This window comes from Capricornis sumatraensis, chromosome 2 (assembly GCF_032405125.1).
Source record: "Capricornis sumatraensis isolate serow.1 chromosome 2, serow.2, whole genome shotgun sequence".
Taxonomy (NCBI): domain Eukaryota; kingdom Metazoa; phylum Chordata; class Mammalia; order Artiodactyla; family Bovidae; genus Capricornis; species Capricornis sumatraensis.
In genome coordinates this window covers 195,860,588-195,881,272 of record NC_091070.1, presented here as the reverse complement: position 1 = coordinate 195,881,272, position 20,685 = coordinate 195,860,588, and positions in this window count along the sequence as shown.

The following is a 20,685-nucleotide window of genomic DNA, read 5'->3' as shown; positions in this document are numbered from 1 at the left end:
TTTGTTTAGTTGCTAAGTCATGTCCAACTCTTTAGCGATCCAATGGGCTGTAGCCCACCAGGCTCCTCCATCCATGAGATTTCCCAGGCGAGAATACGGGAGTGGGTTGTGCCACTTCCTTCTTTAGGGGATCTTCCTTACCCAAGGATTGAACCTGAGTCTCTTGCAATGGCAGGCAGATTCTTTATCATAATTGCTAGGGCTTTCCTGGTGACTCAGGGAAGCCCCAAAAATCATTAAGATAGGTAAGTTTTATGTCAATTGGATTTTACCACAACAGAAAATTGAATAATGCATATATGTATGTACGTATGTAGAGAGTAAAAGAATGATAATAAAAAACTAGGAAAACAGTAAAAATTAGTGAATTTGACTGATGAATATGGAAAACTTTGTACTATTCTTATTACTCTTTTTTGGGCTTGAAAGTATTTGAAAACAATTATTTAAAAAGATATTGATTAACCAAAGTCATCAGTTTTTTTAACCAGTGTCTGCATTCAATGAAAATATGATTTGATGATGAATAATGAGAAATAAAAGAACCTCTTGATGAAGGTGAAGGAGAAGAGTGAAAGAGCTGGCCTAAAACTCAGTATGAAAAATCTCAGATCATGGCATCTGGCCCCATTGCTGCTACTAAGTTGCTTCAGTCGTGTCCAACTCTGTGCGGCCCCAGGACAGCAGCCAACCAGGCTCTGCCGTCCCTGGGATTCTCCAGGCAAGAACACTGGAGTGGGCTGCCATTTCTTTCTCCAATGCATGAAAGTGAAAAGTGAAAGTGAAGTCGCTCAGTCGTGCCTGACTCTAGCGACCCCATGGACTGCAGCCCACCAGGCTCCTCTGTCCATGGGATTTTCCAGGCAAAAGTACTGGAGTGAGGTGCCACTGGCCCCATTACTTCATGGCAAATAGAAGTGGAAAAGGTGGAAGTAGTGACAGATTTCCTCTTCTTGGACTCCAAAGTGAAAGTGAAAGTGTAGTCGCTCAGTCGTGTCCGACTCTTTGCGACCCCGTGGACTGTAGCCCACCAGGCACCTCTGTCCATGGGATTCTCCAGGCAAGAATACTAGAGTGGGTTGTCATTTCCTTCGCCAGGGATCTTCCCAACCCAGGGATTGAACCCGGGTCTCCTGCATTGCAGGCAGATGTTTTACCGTCTGAGCCACCAGGGAAGCCCAAGATCACTGCAAATGGTGACTACAGCCACAAAATCAGAAGATGATTGCTTCTTATTAGGAAAGCTATGACAAATCTAGGTACTATGTTGAAAATCTTATCTTGCTGACAAAGGTTCATATAGTCAAGGCTATGGTCTTCCCAGTGGTCACGTATGATTGTGAGAGGTGGACCATAAAGAAGGCAGAGCACCAAAGAATTGATGCCTTCAAACTGTGGTGCTGCAGAAGACTCCTGAGAGTCCCTTGAATGGCAAGAAGATCAAATCAGTCAATCTTAAGGGAAATCAACCCTGAATACCCACCGGAAGGACTGATACTGAAGCTGAAACTCCGGTCTTTGGGTTATCTGATGCAAACAATTGACTCATTGGAAAAGTCAGCTGGGAAAGATTGATGGCAGAAGAAGAGGATCCTTCTTCTTGTCTTCCTGTGTCAGAGGATGAGGTGGCAGGATGGCATCACCAATGCAAATGAACATGAACCTGAGGGACAGGGAGGCCTAGCGTGCTGCAGTCCATGGAATCGCAAAGAGTCAGACACAACTGGGCAACTGAACAACAACAACAATGAAAAATGTCTGTTGGAAGACAGGAAGAAAGAGGCAGTAATTGAAAGACTGCAAAATTCAGACTAAGTCCAAAAGAAAATAAGATTTCTAAATAGTTTTATCACCAAAACAAAATTCATAAAAGGCAATTCTTAAGCAATAGGTTATATTGGAAGTAGAATACTAGATTAAAATCTGAGATAGTATATAAATTTGTAAAAAGAAGTAATTAAGGTTCTTTTTTAAAGGTTTCTGGATAAGTAATTCAGAAATGAGGTAGAAAACATATTAGACCTATATAAACATATAAAGAAATGGCAAAATCTTGTAATGAATAAGTCATGAAAAACACCAGACTAATCAAAGAAGACTTCAAGTACAGCTAACTAATAATAATTGCACACCATAATAGAAAAATGCAAAGAGATAAGAGTTTAATGATAAAATTTTAAAATAATTTTAGGTGTTTGTAGGAAATCCAATCAGAGTATTTTCATACTTTTACTTTTCCACATATTTTTCACTTCACTTTTACCCATTTCCTAGCTTCCCTCTTGAGCTGCTTTCTTAAATTTCAGCGTATTCTTGCTGTATACCTCTGACTATTTTAACAAATTCTCCCCATCCACTCATCAAATTCTCTTTTAGATTTTCCTTCAAAATACACCCTTTTACTATAGCTATGTGGCAAGAATACATGGAAGAACTGTACAAAAAAGATCTTCACGACCCAGATAATCATGATGATGTGATCACTAATCTAGAGCCAGACATCTTGGAATGTGAAGTCAAGGGGGCCTCAGAAAGCATCACTACAAACAAAGCTAGTGGAGGTGATGGAATTCCAGTTGAACTGTTTCAAATCCTGAAAGATGATGCTGTGAAAGTGCTGCACTCAATATGCCAGCACATTTGGAAAACTCACCAGTGGCCACAGGACTGGAAAAGGTCAGTTTTCATTCCAATTCCAAAGAAAGGCAATGCAAAAGAATGCTCAAACTACCACACAATTGCACTCATCTCACATGCTAGTAAAGTAATGCTCCAAATTCTCCAAGCCAGGCTTCAGCAATACGTGAACCATGAACTCCCTGATGTTCAAGCTGGTTTTAGAAAAGGCAGAGGAACCAGAGATCTAATTGCCAACTTTTGCTGGATCATGGAAAAAGCAAGAGAGTTCCAGAAAAACATCTATTTCTGCTTTATTGACTATGCCAAAGCCTTTGGCTGTGTGGATCACAATAAACTGTGGAAAATTCTGAAAGAGATGGGAATACCAGACCATCTGACCTGCCTCTTGAGAAATCTGTATGCAGGTCAGGAAGCAAGAGTTAGAACTGGACATGGAACAACAGACTGGTTCCAAATAGGAAAAGGAGTATGTCAAGGCTGTATATTGTCACCCTGCTTATTTAACTTCTATGCAGAGTACATCATGAGAAACGCTGGACTGGAAGAAGCACAAGCTGGAATCAAGATTGCCTGGAGAAATATCAATAACCTCAGATATGCAGATGACACCACCCTTATGGCAGAAAGTGAAGAGGAGCTAAAAAGCCTCTTGATGAAAGTGAAAGTGGAGAGTGAAAAAGTTGGCTTAAAGCTCAACATTCAGAAAACAAAGATCATGGCATCCGGTCCCATCAATTCGTGGGAAATAGATGGGGAAACAGTAGAAACAGTGTCAGACTTTTGGGCTCCAAAATCACTGCAGATGGTGACTGCAGCCATGAAATTAAAAGACGCTTACTCCTTGGAAGAAAAGTTATGACCAATCTAGACAGTATATTCAAAAGCAGAGACATTACTTTGCCAACTAAGGTCCGTCTAGTCAAGGCTATGGTTTTTCCTGTGGTCATGTATGGATGTGAGAGTTGGACTGTGAAGAAGGCTGAGCGCCGAAGAATTGATGTGTTTGAACTGTGGTGTTGGAGAAGATGCTTGAGAGTCCCTTGGACTGCAAGGAGATCCAACCAGTCCATTCTGAAGGAGATCAACCCTGGGATTTCTTTGGAAGGAATGATGCTAAAGCTGAAGCTCCAGTACTTTGGCCACTTCATGAGAAGAGTTGACTCATTGGAAAAGACTCTGATGCTGGGAGAGATTGAGGGCAGGAGGAGAAGGGGACGACTGAGGATGAGATGACTGGATGGCATCACGGACTCGATGGACGTGAGTCTGAGTGAACTCCGGGAGATGGTGATGGACAGGGAGGCCTGGCATGCTCGATTCATGGGGTTGCAAAGAGTTGGACACGACTGAGCGACTGAACTGAACTGATGTGCTGTATTTGTGCTAAGTCACTTTGGTCGTGGTCAACTCTTTGCGACCCTATGGACTATAGCCCACAGGCTCCTCTTTTCATGGGATTTCCCAGGCAAGAATGCTGGAGTGGTTTGCCATTTCCTGCTCTAGGGGATCTTCCTGAACCAGAGGTCAAACCTACATCTCTTGTGTCTCTTGTATTAGCAGGCTGGTTCTTTACCATTAGCACCACCTGGAAACCACTACAGCTATTGTGAACCTAAATTGGAACAGCCTTAAATATTGTTAACAATTATATATATTGTTAACTATAAGTAATCAAAGAAGGCACCCCACTCCAGTACTCTTGCCTGGAAAATCCCATGGGCGGAGGAGCCTGATGGGCTGCAGTCCATGGGGTTGCTAAGAGTCAGGCAAGACTGAGCGACTTCACTTTCACTTTTCACTTTCATGCATTGGAGAAGGAAATGGCAACCCACTCCAGTGTTCTTGCCTGGAGAATCCCAGGGACAGAGGAGCCTAGTGGGCTGCCGTCTATGGGGTCGCACAGAGTCAGACACGACTGAAGTGACTTAGCAGCAGCAGGAGCAACTATAAATAATAGTTTATTGTTATAAAGTGTATGAATTTCCATCTACTGTGCAAAACATGCTTTATTTTTTAATAATTTTTCTGCAGTTTTGGTAATGTTTATTGTTAAAGGTTGTTTTAATCTGCTCAAACTGCCATAACAAAATACCATAGACTGAGTAGCTTTCCAGTGGTCAAGTGCGGATGTGAGAGTTGGACTATAAAGAAAGCTGAGCACCGAAGGATTGATCCTTTTGAACTGTGGTGTTGGAGAAGACTCTTGAGAGTTCCCATGGACTGCAAGGAGATCCAACCAGTCCATTCTAAAGGAGATCAGTCCTGGGTGTTCATTGGAAGGACTGATGCTGAAGCTGAAACTCCAATACTTTGGCCACCTGATGCGAAGAGCTGACTCATTGGAAAAGACCCTGATGCTGGGAAAGATTGAGGGCAGGAGGAGAAGGGGACAACAGAGGATGATATGGTTGGATGGCATCACCGACTCGATGGACATGGGTTTGGGTGGACTCCGGGAGTTGGTGATTGACAGAGAGTCCTGGCCTGCTGCAGTTCATGGGGTGGCAAAGAGTTGGACATGACTGAGCGACTGAACTGAACTGAACTGACCAGTTTTAGAGGTTGGAAGCCCCAAATCAGAATGTTAGTATAATCAATTTCCATTCAGGATTCTTCCTGGCTTGCAGAATGCCACCTTCTGGCTGCATCCTCAACGGTGAAGAGAGAGAGTAGGCTCTCTGGTGTCTTTTCTTGTAAGGGTACTTATCCCATCATGAGGGCCCCCTTCCTGAGCTCATCTAAACCTAATTACCTTCCTAAAGTCCCATCTCCAAATACCGTCACACTGAAGGTTAAGCTTTCAACATATGAATTCTGGGGGGACACAATTCAGCTCATAGCAAAGACCTAGCCTATATATGATTAACTCATGCTAATTAATGGAACAGCATTTGGATATTATTCTTGATTATGGCAGTAAAGATGGAACATGAGATCATTAAAAATATATCCATTAATTTGTAAAATATAAAAGGTCCAATTGCTGTCTCTTTCAGCAACTTTGAATATCATATCATTGTTTAATATTCCTTTTGAAGAAACATACATTTACAAAGAATAAAACATTTTAATATTAAAATGTAATAATTTGAACATGCAAAATGTATTAATGAATATTATTATAGAAAAAAATGAAAATTTGGTGGTAATTTTGTCATATACAATTGTGTGTCAAACAGTTTCTCCCTTATTTTCAAATTTCCATGTTAATATGTTAACCATGGCACCATCTTGTGGATATTTATCAAATAGCTGAGCTGTGCAAACATTTATCTGAAGGTACTAAAAATGAAAGTATTTATGAAAAATATGAAAGTTTTAAAATAAAGTTTAGGTTAATGAAATAAAATGTTGGCAAGTAATCTTCTGCAATCTTTCAAAGACTTTTAATTATATAAATAAACTCTTGAACCAACTCCAGCATTTTCTTTTTAAGTGCTGGAGTTGTTTCTTTTTAATTTTCTTTTTCTTCTTAAAGCGTCTTCTTCATTAAATGCTTATATAAAATTTCTAACTGGCCACTTGGTTCTAAATACACCAAATAGATTATATTTTAGTGTGTATAGTATGTGCACATGTATGTTTATATAATTAAATATAAATGTATATGCTTCTATAATTTTATATTGATTTAAGATCATAGTTTGTTAAAAAATAGGAACTGATACAGAGTAGCTATTTTTTAAAGCAAAATAATATTTAATAAATTTAAGTTTTGTTACTCACTGGCCATGAACCACCTCTTTTAAATCTTATTTTCCTGAGCTAGAATGAAAAATACTGATAATTGTCAAATTTTGGAGAAGATATACCAAAACACATTAAGCTCTGACAATGTCAAATCAAAAAGTATATGTTATTTCACACATAGGATTTAAATATTTATTGACTATAATAGGAAACTATACTAAATGTGGTATTTTAATTAGAAAACTCTTAATCACACAATGTTTTAATGACTTCTTTAGAGAGTATACAGGAAAATCATTGCTGTAATTAATGTGATTTTTCAAAAAGTTTACTGAATGTGTTTCTGTAATATCTTCATTGTAAAGTTTCAGAATTTAGAGTTCACAATTACATTTAATTGTAGCATTTATTATAGATTCCACTATAGGCTACGCATCTGGGTACATTATCTAATACATCCTTCCAACAATCTTTTGAGTTTATGTTTATATTTCTACTTTGCATGGAAGGAAAGTTGAGACTGAGTAATTATATAACATTTCATGAAAAGATGGGCACAATAAAGGACAGAAATGGTATGGGCATAACAGAGGCAGAAGATATTAATAAGAGGTGGCAAGAATACACAGAAGAACTATACAAAAAGGATCTTCATGACCCAGATAACCACTATGGTATGATCACTCACCTAGAGCCAGATATCCTGGAATGTGAAGTCAAGTGGGCCTTAGGAAGCATCACTACGAACAAAGCTAGTGGAGGTGATGGAATTCCAGTTGAGCTGTTTCAAATCCTAAAAGATGATGCTGTGAAATTGCTGCACTCAATATGTCAGCAAATTTGGAAAACTCAGCAGTGGCCACAGGACTGGAAAAGGTCAGTTTTCATTCCAATCTCAAAGGAAGGTAATGCCAAAGAATGCTCAAACTACTGCACAATTGCACTCATCTCACACGCTAGTAAAGTAATGCTCAAAATTCTCCAACCTAGGCTTCAACAGTACATGAACCAAGAACTTGCAGATGTTCAAGCTGGATTTAGAAAAGGCAGAGGAACCAGAGATCAAATTATCAACATCCGTTGGATTATAGAAAAGCAAGAGACTTCCAGAAAAACATTTGCTTTACTGACTACACCAAGGCATTTGACTGCATGCATCACAACAAACTGTGGAAAATTCTGAAAGAGGTGGGAATACCAGACCACCTTACTTGCCTCCTGAGAAATCTGTATGCAGCTCAAGAAGCAACAGTTAGAACTGGACCTGGAACAATGGAGTGGTCCAGATTGGGAAAGGAATATGTCAAGGCTGTATATTGTCACCCTGCTCATTTGACTTCTATGCAGAGTACATCATGCAAAATGCCAGGCTGAATGAAGCACAAGCTGGAATCAAGTTTGCTGAGAGAAATATCAATAACCGCAGATATGCAAATGACACCATCCTTATGGCAGAAAGTGAAAAAGAACTAAAGAGCCTCCTGATGAAAGTGAAAGAGGAGAGTGAAAAAGCTTGCTTAAAACTCAACATTCAAAAAACAAAGATCATGACATCCAGTCCCATCATTTGAAGGCAAATCAATGGGGAAACAGTGAGGGACTTTATTTTCTTGGGCTCCAAAATCTCTACAGATGTTGACTGCAGCCATGAGATAAAAAGATGCTTACTCTTTGAAAGAAAAGCTATGACAAACTGAGACAGCATATTAAAAAGTAGAGACATTACTTTGCCAACATAGGTCTGTGTAGTCAAAGCTATGGTTTTTCTAGTAGTCACATATAGATGTGAGAGTTGGACCATCAAGAAGGCTGAGCACTGAAGAATTGGTGCTTTTGAACTGTGGTGTTGAAGAGGACTTTTGAGAGCCCCTTGGACTGCAAGCTCAAAGCAGTCAATCCTAAAGGAAATCAACCCTGAATATTCTTTGGTAGGATGGATGCTGAAGCTGAAGCTCCAAATACTTTGGCCATCTGATGTGAAGAGCTGACTCATTAGAAAAAATCCTGATGCTGGGAAAGACTGAAGGCAGGAAGAGAAGTGGGCAACAAAGGATGAGATGGTTGGATGGCATCACTGACTCAATGGACATGAGTTTGAGCAAGTTCTGGGAGCTGGTGATGGACAGGGATGCCTGGTATGCTGCAGTCCATGGGGTCACAAAGAGTCAGCCATGACTGAGCCACTGAACTGAATTATATAACTCATCAAGGTCACACAGTTAATAAGAAGTCATAATTTTAACCCAGGTCTTCAAAGCCCCAATTCTTGTCACAACACAAACTTGCTTCTCAGAAATTCAGATAAATATCAGGTGGGGACTTCCCTGATGGTCACTGGTTAAGAATCCCCCTTCCAATGCAGGGGAAGTAGGTTCAATCTCTGCTCAGGGAACTATGATCCTACATGCCATAGGCAACTAAGCCCGTTCACGACAGTGAAGAGCCTGTGCTCCACAACTAAGGAAAAAAAGAAAAGAAATTCAGATAAAATCAGATATTTTAACCCAGACATCAATAAAGAATTTAAAAATCTGTTTACTGAAAGTCCCAAGCTATGCCAAATTAAAACTGCTTTATTTTTCTCTCTGGAGTGAAAATATGGGAAGGGAGGTGGGAGGGGGGTTCAGGGGAACTTATGTACACCGGTGGCAGATTCATGTTGATGTATGGCAAAACCAATACAGTATTGTAAAGTGAAAAAATAAATAAATAAAATGAAAAAAAAACTGCTTTATTTTACACATGCAATTTTTCTGTACTAAATTTAATATTATTGCATTTTGAAACATAATTCTCCCAATAATATAATACCATGAAATACAGGAATATAAGGTATATTATTAATTCTCTGTGTGTGCTAAGTCACTTCAGTCATGCCCAGCTCTTTGCGACCCTATGGACTGTAGCCCACCAGGCTCCTCTGTCCATGGGGATTCTTCAGGCAAGAATACTAGAGTCGGTGGCCATGCCCCTCTCCATGGGATCTTCCCAACCCAGGGACCAAACTTGTGTCTCTAAAATCTCCTGCACTGGCAGGCAGTTTCTTTACCACTAGCTATGGATAAGAATAGAACATAAATAGAAATTAAATTTTCTTAATGGTAATTCTTAAGCATTAATATCCACTCCATCATTATCTTCTTTTATTAAATACTATAGCATAAAACTCTTTATGAGTCTTTTATAATAAAAAAATTGTGATAGGAACACTTAATATGAGATTTACCCTCAACAAAATTTTAAGTGCTTAATATAGTATTGTTAACTACAGGCACAATGTTGTACAATAGACCTCTAGAATATACTCATCTTGTGTAACTGAAACCTGATACCTATTGAACAATTCCCCGTTTCCTCTCCATTTAGCCCCTGGTAACTATCTTTGTACTCTCTGTTTCTATGAGTTTTACTATTTCAGATATCTCACAGAAGTGGAATTATGTTGTGTTTGTCCTTTTGTGCCTGGCTCATTTAACTTAGCATAATGTCCTCTGGGTTCATCCATGTTGTTGCAGGATTCTCTTCTTTTTTAAGGCTGTATGTATATAACATGTTTTCTTTATCCATTCATCTGTTCAGTAGACACTTAGGTTTTTCCCACATCTTAGCTATTGTGAACAGTACTATAACGAACACTGGAGTGTTCATCTGAGATCCAGATTTCTCTTTTTGATATATACCCAGAGTAGGACTGCTAGATCATGTAGTAATTCTATTTTTACTTTTTTAAGGAATCTCCATACTATTTTCCATAGTGACTGCACCATTTTACATTACCACCAACAGTGTATAAGCATTCCAATTTCTTGACAACAGCCATACTAACAAATGTGAGATGGTATCTCATTGCAGTATTGATTTGCCCTTCCCTGATGATTAGTAATATTAAGCATCTTTCCATTTACCTGCTGGCCATTTGCATGTCTTTGGAGAAATGTCTATTCAAGTTCTTTCTTATTTAAAATATATGTCATTTTATTTTTTTGCTGTTAGGTTGTGAAAGTTCCTTGTATACTTAAGATATTGATCCCCTACCAGATACATGGTTTGCAAATAGTTTCTATTCTATAGGTTGCCTTGTCACACTGTTGATTGTGTTTTGAGTTTTTGTTTTTGCTGTGCAGAAGTATTTTAGCTTTACATAGTCCCACTGGGCTTTTTTGCTTCTGTTGCTCGTGCTTTTGGTGTCCTATCCATATCAGTAGCATATATCAATCATTACCAAGCTCAGTGTTACAAAGCATTTTCCCTATGCTTTCTTCTAGGAGTTTTACAGTTCCAGGTCTTAATGTTAACTCATTAATCCATTTTGAGTTGATTTTTTACTATGGTGTAAAATAAGGGTTTAATTTTGTTCTTTTGCATGTGGATATCCAGTTTTCCAAACATCATTTGTTGAGGAGACTGTTCTTTTCCCATTGTATACTCTTGGCTCTCTTGTTGAAGATCAATTCATCATATATCTACGGGTTTATTTCTAAGCTCTCTATTATGTTCCATTGTTCTCTATATATTTGTTTTTATGTCAGTCATACTTTTAAAAAATAATTTTATTTATCTATTTATCTTTGGCTGGGCTGGGTCTTTATTGCTGCTCGGGCTTTATTTTTTCCTAGTTGCAGCAAGTGGGTTCTACTGTCTAGCTGCAGCATGCAGGTTTCTCATTGCAGTGGCCTCTCTTGTTGCGGAGCACAGGCTCTAGGGTGCATGGGCTTCAGCAGTTGTGGCATGTGGGCCCTGGAGCAGAGGCTCAATAGTTGTGGCACTCAGGCTTCTTTGCTCCACAGCATGTAGGATCTCCCTGGATCAGGGATCAAACCCATGTTTCCTGCATTGGCAGGTGGATTCTTTAACACTGAGCCACTTGGGAAGCCCCAGTCATACTATTTTAATCACTATTGTTTTATAATATATTTTAACACCTGAAAGAGTGATGCTCCAGCTTTGTTCTTCATCCTTAAGATTGCTTTGGCAACTAGGGTCATTTGTGTTTCCATATGAATTTCAGGATTGCTTTTTTCTATTTCTTAAAAAACTGCCATTGGGATTTTGATATAGACTGCATCAAATCTGTAGATTGTTTTGGGCAATACGGGCATTTGAACAATATCAAGTCTGCCAATCCATAAATACAGGAAGTGTTTCCATTCATTTGTGTCTTAATTTCTTTCATCAATGATTTATAGTTTCTATAGTATGAATCTTTAAACTTTGGTTAAGTTTATTCCTAGGTATTTTATTCTTTTTGACACTATTGTAAATGGGATTGTTTTCTTTTTCCTTCTCAGATGATTCATTCCTAGTGTATAGAAATACAACTTATATCTATATATTGATCTTGTACCCTATAATTTTATTGTATTCATTTATTAGCTCTAATAGTTTTGTGTGTGTGTGTGTGTGTAGTCCTGAGGATTCTCTATACATTCGATCATGTGATTTGCAAATGAGGTAATTTTACTTTTTCCTTTCTGATTTGGGTATCTTTTATTTCTTTCTCTTGCCTAATTATTCTGGCTATAACTTCCAGGATTATGATGAAAAGAAGTGAAGCGAGTGGACATCCTTGCATCATTCCTGACCTTAAAGGAAAAGCTTTTAGTTTTGCACTGTTGAGTATGATGTTAGCTGTGGGCTTTTCACACTTGTCCTTTACTATGTTGAAGTAAATGGCTTCTGTATCTACTTTGTTGAGAGTTTTTATCATGAAAAGGTGTTAAATTTTGTTAAGTGTTTTTTTCTGGCTTTCTTGAGATGATCATCTGATTTTTGTTCTTCAATCGCCTAATATGGTGAATCACATTAACTGATTTGCATGTGGTGAACCATCCTTACATCTCAGGGAAAAATCTTCTTGGTCATGATGTATGATTATTTTAATGAGCTGTTAGACTCAGTTTGTTAGTGTTTGTTGTTTCTTTGTTTTCAGAAATTTTACATCTATATTCATTAGGGATATAGGTCCGTAGTTTTCTTGTAAACTAGTCTTTGTTAGTCTTTGTCTAACTTTGATATCAGAGTAATTCTGGCTTCATAAAATGAGATTGAAAATGTTCCCTCTTCCTCAGTTTTTGGAAAGTTTAAGAAGGACTAGTGCTAATTATTAACTGTTTGACAGAAGTCACCAATGAAGCCATCTGGTCCTGGGCTTTTCTTCATTGGGAGTTGTGGGTTTTTTTTTAAATGATGAAATCTTATTTGATATTGGTCTGCTCATGTTTACTAAATCTTAATGATTCTGTCTTGGTGAATTATGTGTTTTTAAAAATTTAGCTATTTCTTCTGGGTCATCCAGTTTGATTGCATATAACTGTCCATAATAGTTACTTACGTGTTCAGTCACTTCAGTCATGTCCAACTCTTTGCAGCCCTATGGACTGTAAACCACCAGGCCCCTCTGTCCTTGGGATTCTCCAGGCAAGAATACTGGAGTGGGTTACCATGCCCTCCTCCAGGGGATCTTCCCAACCCAGGGATCAAACCCGGGTCTCTTGCATTACAGGTGGATTCTTTACTGCTGAGCCACCAGGGAAGCCCATAATAGTTACTTACAATCTTTTAAATTTCTGTGGCATCAGTTGTAATTCTGCTCTTCCATTTCTGATTTTATTTAGTTCAGTCTTCTCTTTTTTTCTTAGCCTAGCCAAGGGTTTGTCAATTTTTAAAATCTTTTTAAAAAACCAACTCTTTTAATTACTATTTATTTATTTTGGCCACACCATGTGGCTTGCGGGATCTATGTCAATCATGTCAGTCCTCTGTATGAAGTGAGATAGAAACCAGCCCCTTGGGTGGTACACTGAAAGGCGGCTAACTTTGGGGACATGCTACACTCTTTCCTCTCCCTTTGAAAAGCACCAGTTATGTGCCTTTTTCAACCTTGCAGAGCCGTGCCAGCTGCAGAAATGCTGTCCATTCCTTTTTTTTTTTTTTTTTGAATATTTATTTGGCTGCACCAGGTCTTAGTTGCAGGAATGAGAACTCTTAATTGTGCACGTGGGATCTAGTTCCCCAAGCAGGGATTGAATCCAGGGCCCTCTGCATTCCGAGCACAGTTTTAGCCACTGGACCACCAGGGAAGTCCCTGTCCATTCCTTTAGCCCCAACAGACAACCGTATTATGCCAGTTCCTTCTGTGATCCACGTGAAATGCGACTGAAGCTGGTCCCTCTGGCAGTCCACTGAAAGACCAGAGATGTAGAAGTTGGCCCTACTTTTTCTCCCTCCCTCCAAAAAAAAAGAGGAATCACAATCTCTTTTCGTGCTTAGTTGTGATACAGGTAAAGAAAATTTGCTCTGTGTAACCTCTCTTGATGAAGCTGATCTCAGCCTTGTGCTTGTCTGGAGTACTGTAACTTCTTAACTGAATTATGTACTGCTCATAAGGATATTTTGTTACTTCTGTTATTGTTAAATCTGTGTATCTGTGAGGAAACAAGGACTTGCCATCTAGCTGATGTCACTCCATCCTGTCTTTTAGACACAAATTCTCTGACTCATTTATTATGAAGATAAATGTACTAGAGATTTGATAGAAGTTGTTCAATTTTGCTCTGTTATGTGAACAGCTAGGTCACTGCTGCCATCACACATAGATAGATTACTGTTCTTTACAAATCTCCCCAATTCTTTTTTGGAATTTTTTTCAAAATAATATAAAATTTTAATTTAGACATAAGTATTTTCTGGTCTACAGTATCATCGAAAAAAATTCTGGAATTCACTTCTTTTTTTCCTTTAAAATATCTCCAAGCAACAGACAGTTTGCAGAAATAAAATACAAATATTTTAAACGTCTTAAGACAGGGCGCTCAGGGCCAGTGCGCTGGGACAACCCTGAGGGATGGGATGAGGGGTGGGGGTGGGAGAGGGTTCAAGATGGGGGACACATGTACACCCATGGCTGATTCATGTGAATGTATGGCAAAAACCAGCACAATAAAAAAATAAATAAATAAAAAGCAGAGACATTAAAAAAAACTTCTTGATACTAAGAAAAAATAACTTAAAACCACACTGTGATATTGTTTCCTTATAGTGACAAAAAATTGAATATTATACCACTTTGTGAAGATGTGGAAAAATAGAAGCATTCTCATACATTGTTTTAATTCAGTATTTTGTATGATTCCATTCTCTCTCTCTCTGGCTGCACTGCATGGCTTGTGGGATCTTAGTTCCCTGATCAGAGATTGAATCCAGGCCCTTGATAGTGAGAGTGTGGAGTCCTAACCACTAGACCACAAGGGAATTCCCTCCATTTTCTCTTTCTAAGCACATCAGTTATACTTAAAAATTTGGTTTTCATGATTGCTTTGGAGTTTGGAATACATATTTACATCTAAGTCCACTTTCAAACAATACTGTAACACTTCATAGGTAGTGGGAGTATCATAAGACAATAATCCTAATTCCCCCCTCCCATCTTCTGTATCATTTTATTCATTGTACTTATACGTAAGCATACACACACACATAACTAAACACATTGTTGGTACTATTTTGAACATGATTTTTTCCTATTAGATCAATGAAGAAAAAGAAAATTTTTAAATCATTCCATATTCCTTCTCTGATGATCTCCCTTTCTTAATGTAGATCAGAGTTTCTGCCCTACATGATTTTTCTTCTCTCTAAAGAACTTCTTTAGAATTTTTTTATAGTGCAGATCTACTATCAACAAATTTCTCAATTTTTGTTTGTCTGAGAAAGTATTTCTCCTTCATTTTTGTAGGGTACAGAATTCTAAGTTGTTATTTTTTGCTCTTAATGGTTCAAATATTTCTTTCCACTCTCTTTTTGCTTGTATGATTTCTGAGGAGAAGTTGGATATAACTAATCTTTGTTCTTTTATAGGTAAGGTTTTCCCCTACTCTGGTTTCTTACAGAATTTTTTATCTTTGATCTTCTATAATTCATTTAAAAAAAGCTTTTTGGCATTCATTCTGCTTGATGTTATTTGAGTTCCTGGATCTGTGATTTGGTGTCTGACATTAATCTGAGGGAGTTCTTAGTCTTTATTATTTTAAATATGTCCTCTGGTTCTTTCTCTTTATTCTCCTAGAATTCCCATCACACATACATTATAGCTTCTGTAGTTGTACTACAGTCCTTGGATATTCTGTTCTGTGTTTGCAGGCTTTTCTCTCTTTTTTTTCAGTTTTAGAAGCTTCCATCGCTATATCCTCAAGCTCAAAGATTATCTCTTTGGTTGTGTCTAATCCACTGTTAAGTCCATTAAAGGCATTCTTCATTTCTGTTCTTCATTTTTGATCTTTAGTATTTATTTTTGGTTCTTTCTTAGGATTTTCATCTCTCGGCTTACACTGCACATCTTTGCTTGAAAGCTGTACTTTATCCATTAGAGTCCTTAGTATATTAGGACTTCCCTGGTAGCTCAGACAATAAAGCGTCTGTCTACAATGCGGGAGACCCGGGTTCGATCTTTGTTTTAAATTACCGTTCTGGTAATTCCAAATTCTCTGTCACATTTCATTCTGATTCTAGCTTTATGTGTTCAGTGTGTTCTGTGCCATTTAGTATACCTTGTGGTGTTTTCTTGATAATGAGACATGATATGCTAGGTAAAAGGAACTGTTTTAAGGAGACTTTTAGAACTACGCTGGTAAGGTGTCAGGGGAGGGGAAACAGTCCTATGATTAGGGCTCAGTCTTTCAGGGAGCCTATGACACTGGACTGTGAATTTCACGAGTATCTCATTTTTTTTTCTCCCCTCTTGGGTGAGGCAGAATGGCTAGAGGGAGCTGGAATTGAGCATTTCCCTTCCCCCCAGAGTAGGCTCTGATAATATCTCAGCAGATTCAGTTCAGTTCAGTTCAGTCGCTCAGTTGTGTCTGACTCTTTGCGACCCCATGAATCGCAGCACGCCAGGCCTCCCTGTCCATCACCAACTCCCGGAGTTCACTCAGACTCACATCCATCGAGTCAGTGATGCCATCCAGCCATCTCATCCTCTGTTGTCCCCTTCTCCTCCTGCCCCTAATCCCTCTCAGCATCAGAATCTTTTCTAATGAGTCAACTTTTCGCATGAGGTAGCCAAAGTACTGGAGTTTCAGCTTTGGCATCATTCCTTACAAAGAAATCCCAAGGCTGATCTCCTTCAGAATGGACTGGTTGGATCTCCTAGGCTCTGTTTAAACAGTTTTCCCTGATTGTAGGTCTTGACAAAAATAACAGAATGATATGGCACATTTCAAACCGGTTCCTTTTTCTATCCTCATGCTGGAAACATGAAGGAATTTTTCTCAGATATTTGCTGTGGGAACTTGGTTGAACAACACTGTGAGTGCTCCCCTATGACTATATTCCTTGGAGTTTTTAACTCTCAGACAGGCCCATGCTGAGGCTCCAGCAATTCACAATTACAGTTCAGGTTCTCCTACCCTGACACTGGTTTCTGGTTCATTTTTTGCTTAGGCAGGAGTCTCTGCTCTGATAAACTGTGACTCCTTGTATTTAATTGTCTTTCTGATCCTGTGTCTTCAGTTTTCTATTTTTCAACCTGTCAGCTTTTTACTTATTGTTAGGATGGAGTGGTAACTTCCAAGTTCCTTATATGTGAAAATGGAAGTCCTCATATATTATTGAGGGAAGTATATAGTGTTATTTCTATGGAAGACAGCTGGCAAAATCTATTAAAATTATAAATGAATATATCCTTTAACCCAACAATTTTACTTATGAACTTATCTCATAGATTTATTGATATACAATCACGATGGTGTGATCACTCACCTAGAGCCAGACATCCTGGAATGTCAAGTCAAGTGGGCCTGAGAAAGCATCACTGTGAACAAAGCTAGTGGAAGTGATGGAATTCCAGTTGAGCTATTTCAAATCCTGAATGATGATGCTGTGAAAGTGCTGCACTCAATGTGCCAGCAAATCTGGAAAACTCAGCAGTGGCCACAGGACTGGAAAAGGTCAGTTTTCATTTCAATCCCAAAGAAAGGCAATGCAAAAGAATGCTCAAACTACCACACTATTGCACTCATCTCACATGCTAGTAAAGTAATGCTCAAAATTCTCCAAGCCAGGCTTCAGCAATACATGAACCGTGAACTCCCAGATGTTCAAGCTGGTTTTAGAAAAGGCAGAGGAACCAGAGATCAAACTGCCAACATCCACTGGATCATGGAAAAAGCAAGAGAGTTCCAGAAAAACATCTATTTCTGCTTTATTGACTATGCCAAAGCCTTTGACTGTGTGGATCACAATAAACTGTGGAAAATTCTGAAAGAGATGGGAATACCAGACCACCTGACCTGCCTCTTGAGACACCTGTATGCAGGTCAGGAAGCAACAGTTAGAACTGGACATGGAACAGCAGACTGGTTCCAAATAGGAAAAGGAGTACATCAAGGCTGTATATTGTCAACCTGCTTATTTAACTTCTATGCAGAGTATATCATGAGAAACGCTGGGCTGGAAGAAGCACAAGCTAGAATCAGTTTTGCCGGGAGAAATGTCAATAACCTCAGATATGCAGATGACACCACCCTTATGGCAGAAAGGGAAGAAGAACTAAAGAGCCTCTTGATGAAAGTGAAAGAGGAGAGTGAAAATGTTGGCTTTTAAAGCTCAACATTCAGAAAACGAAGATCATGGCATCTGGTCCCATCACTTCATGGGGAATAGATGGGGAAACAGTAGAAACAGTGTCAGACTATTTTTCTGGGCTCCAAAATCACTGCAGATGGTGATTGAAGCCATGAAATTAAAAGATGCTTACTCCTTTGAAGCAAAGTTATGACCAACTTAGACAGCATATTAAAAAGCAGAGACATTACTCTGCTGACAAAGGTCCATCTAGTCAAGGCTATGGTTTTTCCTGTGGTCATGTATGGATGTGAGAGTTGGACTATAAAGAAAGCTGAGCACCAAAGAATTGATGCTTTTGAATTGTGGTGTTGGAGCAGACTCTTGAGAGTCCCTTGGACTGCAAGGAGATCCAACCAGTCCATCCTAAAGGAGATCAATCCTGGGTGTTCATTGGAAGGACTGATGTTGAAACTGAAACTCCAGTACTTTGGCCACCTGAGGCAAAGAGCTGACTCATTTGGAAAAACCCTGATGCTGGGAAAGATTGAGGGCAGGAGGAGAAGGGGACGACAGAGGATGATATGGTTGGATGGCGTCACCGACTCGATGGACATGGGTTTGAGTGGACTCTGGGAGTTGGTGATGGACAGGGAGGCCTGGTGTACTGTGGTTCATGGGGTCAGAAAGAGTTGGACATGACTGAGCAACTGAACTAAACTGAACTGATATGAAATGACATATATAAAAGGTTATTCATTGCACCACAGTTGTATTAGCAAAAGATTAAAAGCAACTTGACATTCAGCAACTAAGAGCTTGTTATGTCCACATATTTATGGGATGGAAAACTAAGCAGCCATACATATGAAACTGCTAACACCAGTTGCTTGAGTAGAAGGGAACCATAACAGAAGGTAGATATTTCATTATTCATTCACTTACCTTTTGAGTGTTGAATCACCTGAATTTACAGGTGCTTAAAAATAAACACCACTCCAGTGTTCTTGCCTGGAGAATCCCAGGGATGCGGAACCTGGTAGGCTGCCATCTATGGGGTCGCACAGAGTCGGACACGACTGAAGCGACTTAGCAGCAGCAAAAATAAACAACGGAGTTAAACCCCTGCTCCCCAAGCCCTCTGTCCCTGCCTTCCCTTGTTCCCCAAGGACCTTAAATCTGAGATGGGCATGTCTAGGGTGACATATACTCATTCTGGATATCCAGCTATTAGGTTGGTGCAGAAGTAATTGTGGTTTTACATTGTTGAAGTTTGCCATTTGATATTGGAGTACATTCTTAAATAAATGTAGTTATGTTATACATCATTTTAATGTACATTTCTCATTTTATGTTTTTTAGCTAATGACTTATTACTTGCTGTTTATTTTTTATTTATTCTAGAATAGAGGAATGATGTTAGACAAAAAACAAATTCAAGCAATTTTCTTTATTTGAGTTCAGAATGGGTTGTAAAGCAGTGGAGACAACTTTCAACATTAACAAGGCATTTTACCCAGAAACTGTTAACAAACATACAGTGCAGTGGTGGTTCAAGAAGTTTTGCAAAGGAGACAAGAGCCTTGAGGATGAAGAGTGCAGTGGCTGGCCATTAGAAGTTGACAATGACCATTTGAAAGGATCATAAAAGCTAATCCTCTTACAACTACATGAGGAGTTGCTGAAGACTCAGTGCCAACCTTCTAAGATTGTTTGGCATTTGAAGCAAGTTGGAAAGCTGAAAAAGCTTGATAAGTGGGTGCCTCATGAGCTGACCATAAATCAAAAAATAACCATCATTTTGAAGTGTTGTCTTCTTTTATTCTCCACAATATCAATGAATCATTTCTTGGTCAGATTGTGACTTGGGTCAAAAAGTGGATTTTATACAATAACAGGTGATGACCAGCTCAGTGGTTGGACTGAGGAGAAGTTCCAAAGCACTTCCCAAAGCCAAACATGCACGAAAGAAAGATCATAGTCGCTGTTTGTTAGTCTGCTGGTGGTATGATCCACTACAGCTCTCTGAACCCCAGTAAAACCATTACTTCTGAGAAGTATGCTCAGCAAATGGAAGAGATGCACTGAAAACTGCAACACCTGCAGCTGGCATTGGTCAACCGAAAGGACCCAATTCTTCTCCACAACACCCGACCACACGTTGCTTAACCAACACTTCAAAAGTTGAATGAATTGGGCTGCAAAGTTTTACCTCATTTGCTATATTCACTTGACCTCTTGCCAGCTGACTACAGCTTTTTCAAGCATCTTGACAATTTTTTGCAGGGAAAATTCTTCCACAACCACAGAAAGCAGAAAATGCTTTCCAAGAGTCTGTGAAATCGCAAAGCATGGAATTTTATGCTAGAGGAATAAACAAACTTAATTCTTGTGATAAAAATGTGTTGATTGAAAAAAAAATGTGTTGATTGTAATGTTTCCTATTTTGATTAATAAAGATGTGTTTGACCCTAGTTGTAATGATTTAAAATGAACAGTCTGAAACTGCAATTATGTTTGCACCAACCTAATATTTAGAGAAAAATGAAAACAAAACCACAGCATACCAAAATATGGAATGCAGAGAAAGCAGTGCTCAGCAGGAAGTTTACAGCAATAAATACTTAAAAAGCAAGAAAGATATGAAATCAAGAACCTAACTTCAAAACTTAAGGAACTAGATAAAGAACCCCAAAGCTAGCTTAAGGTAGGAAATAATAAAGATGAGAGCAAAGATAAACAAAATAGAGAAAGATAAACACAATAGAGAAATCAGTGAAACCAAAGGTTAATTGT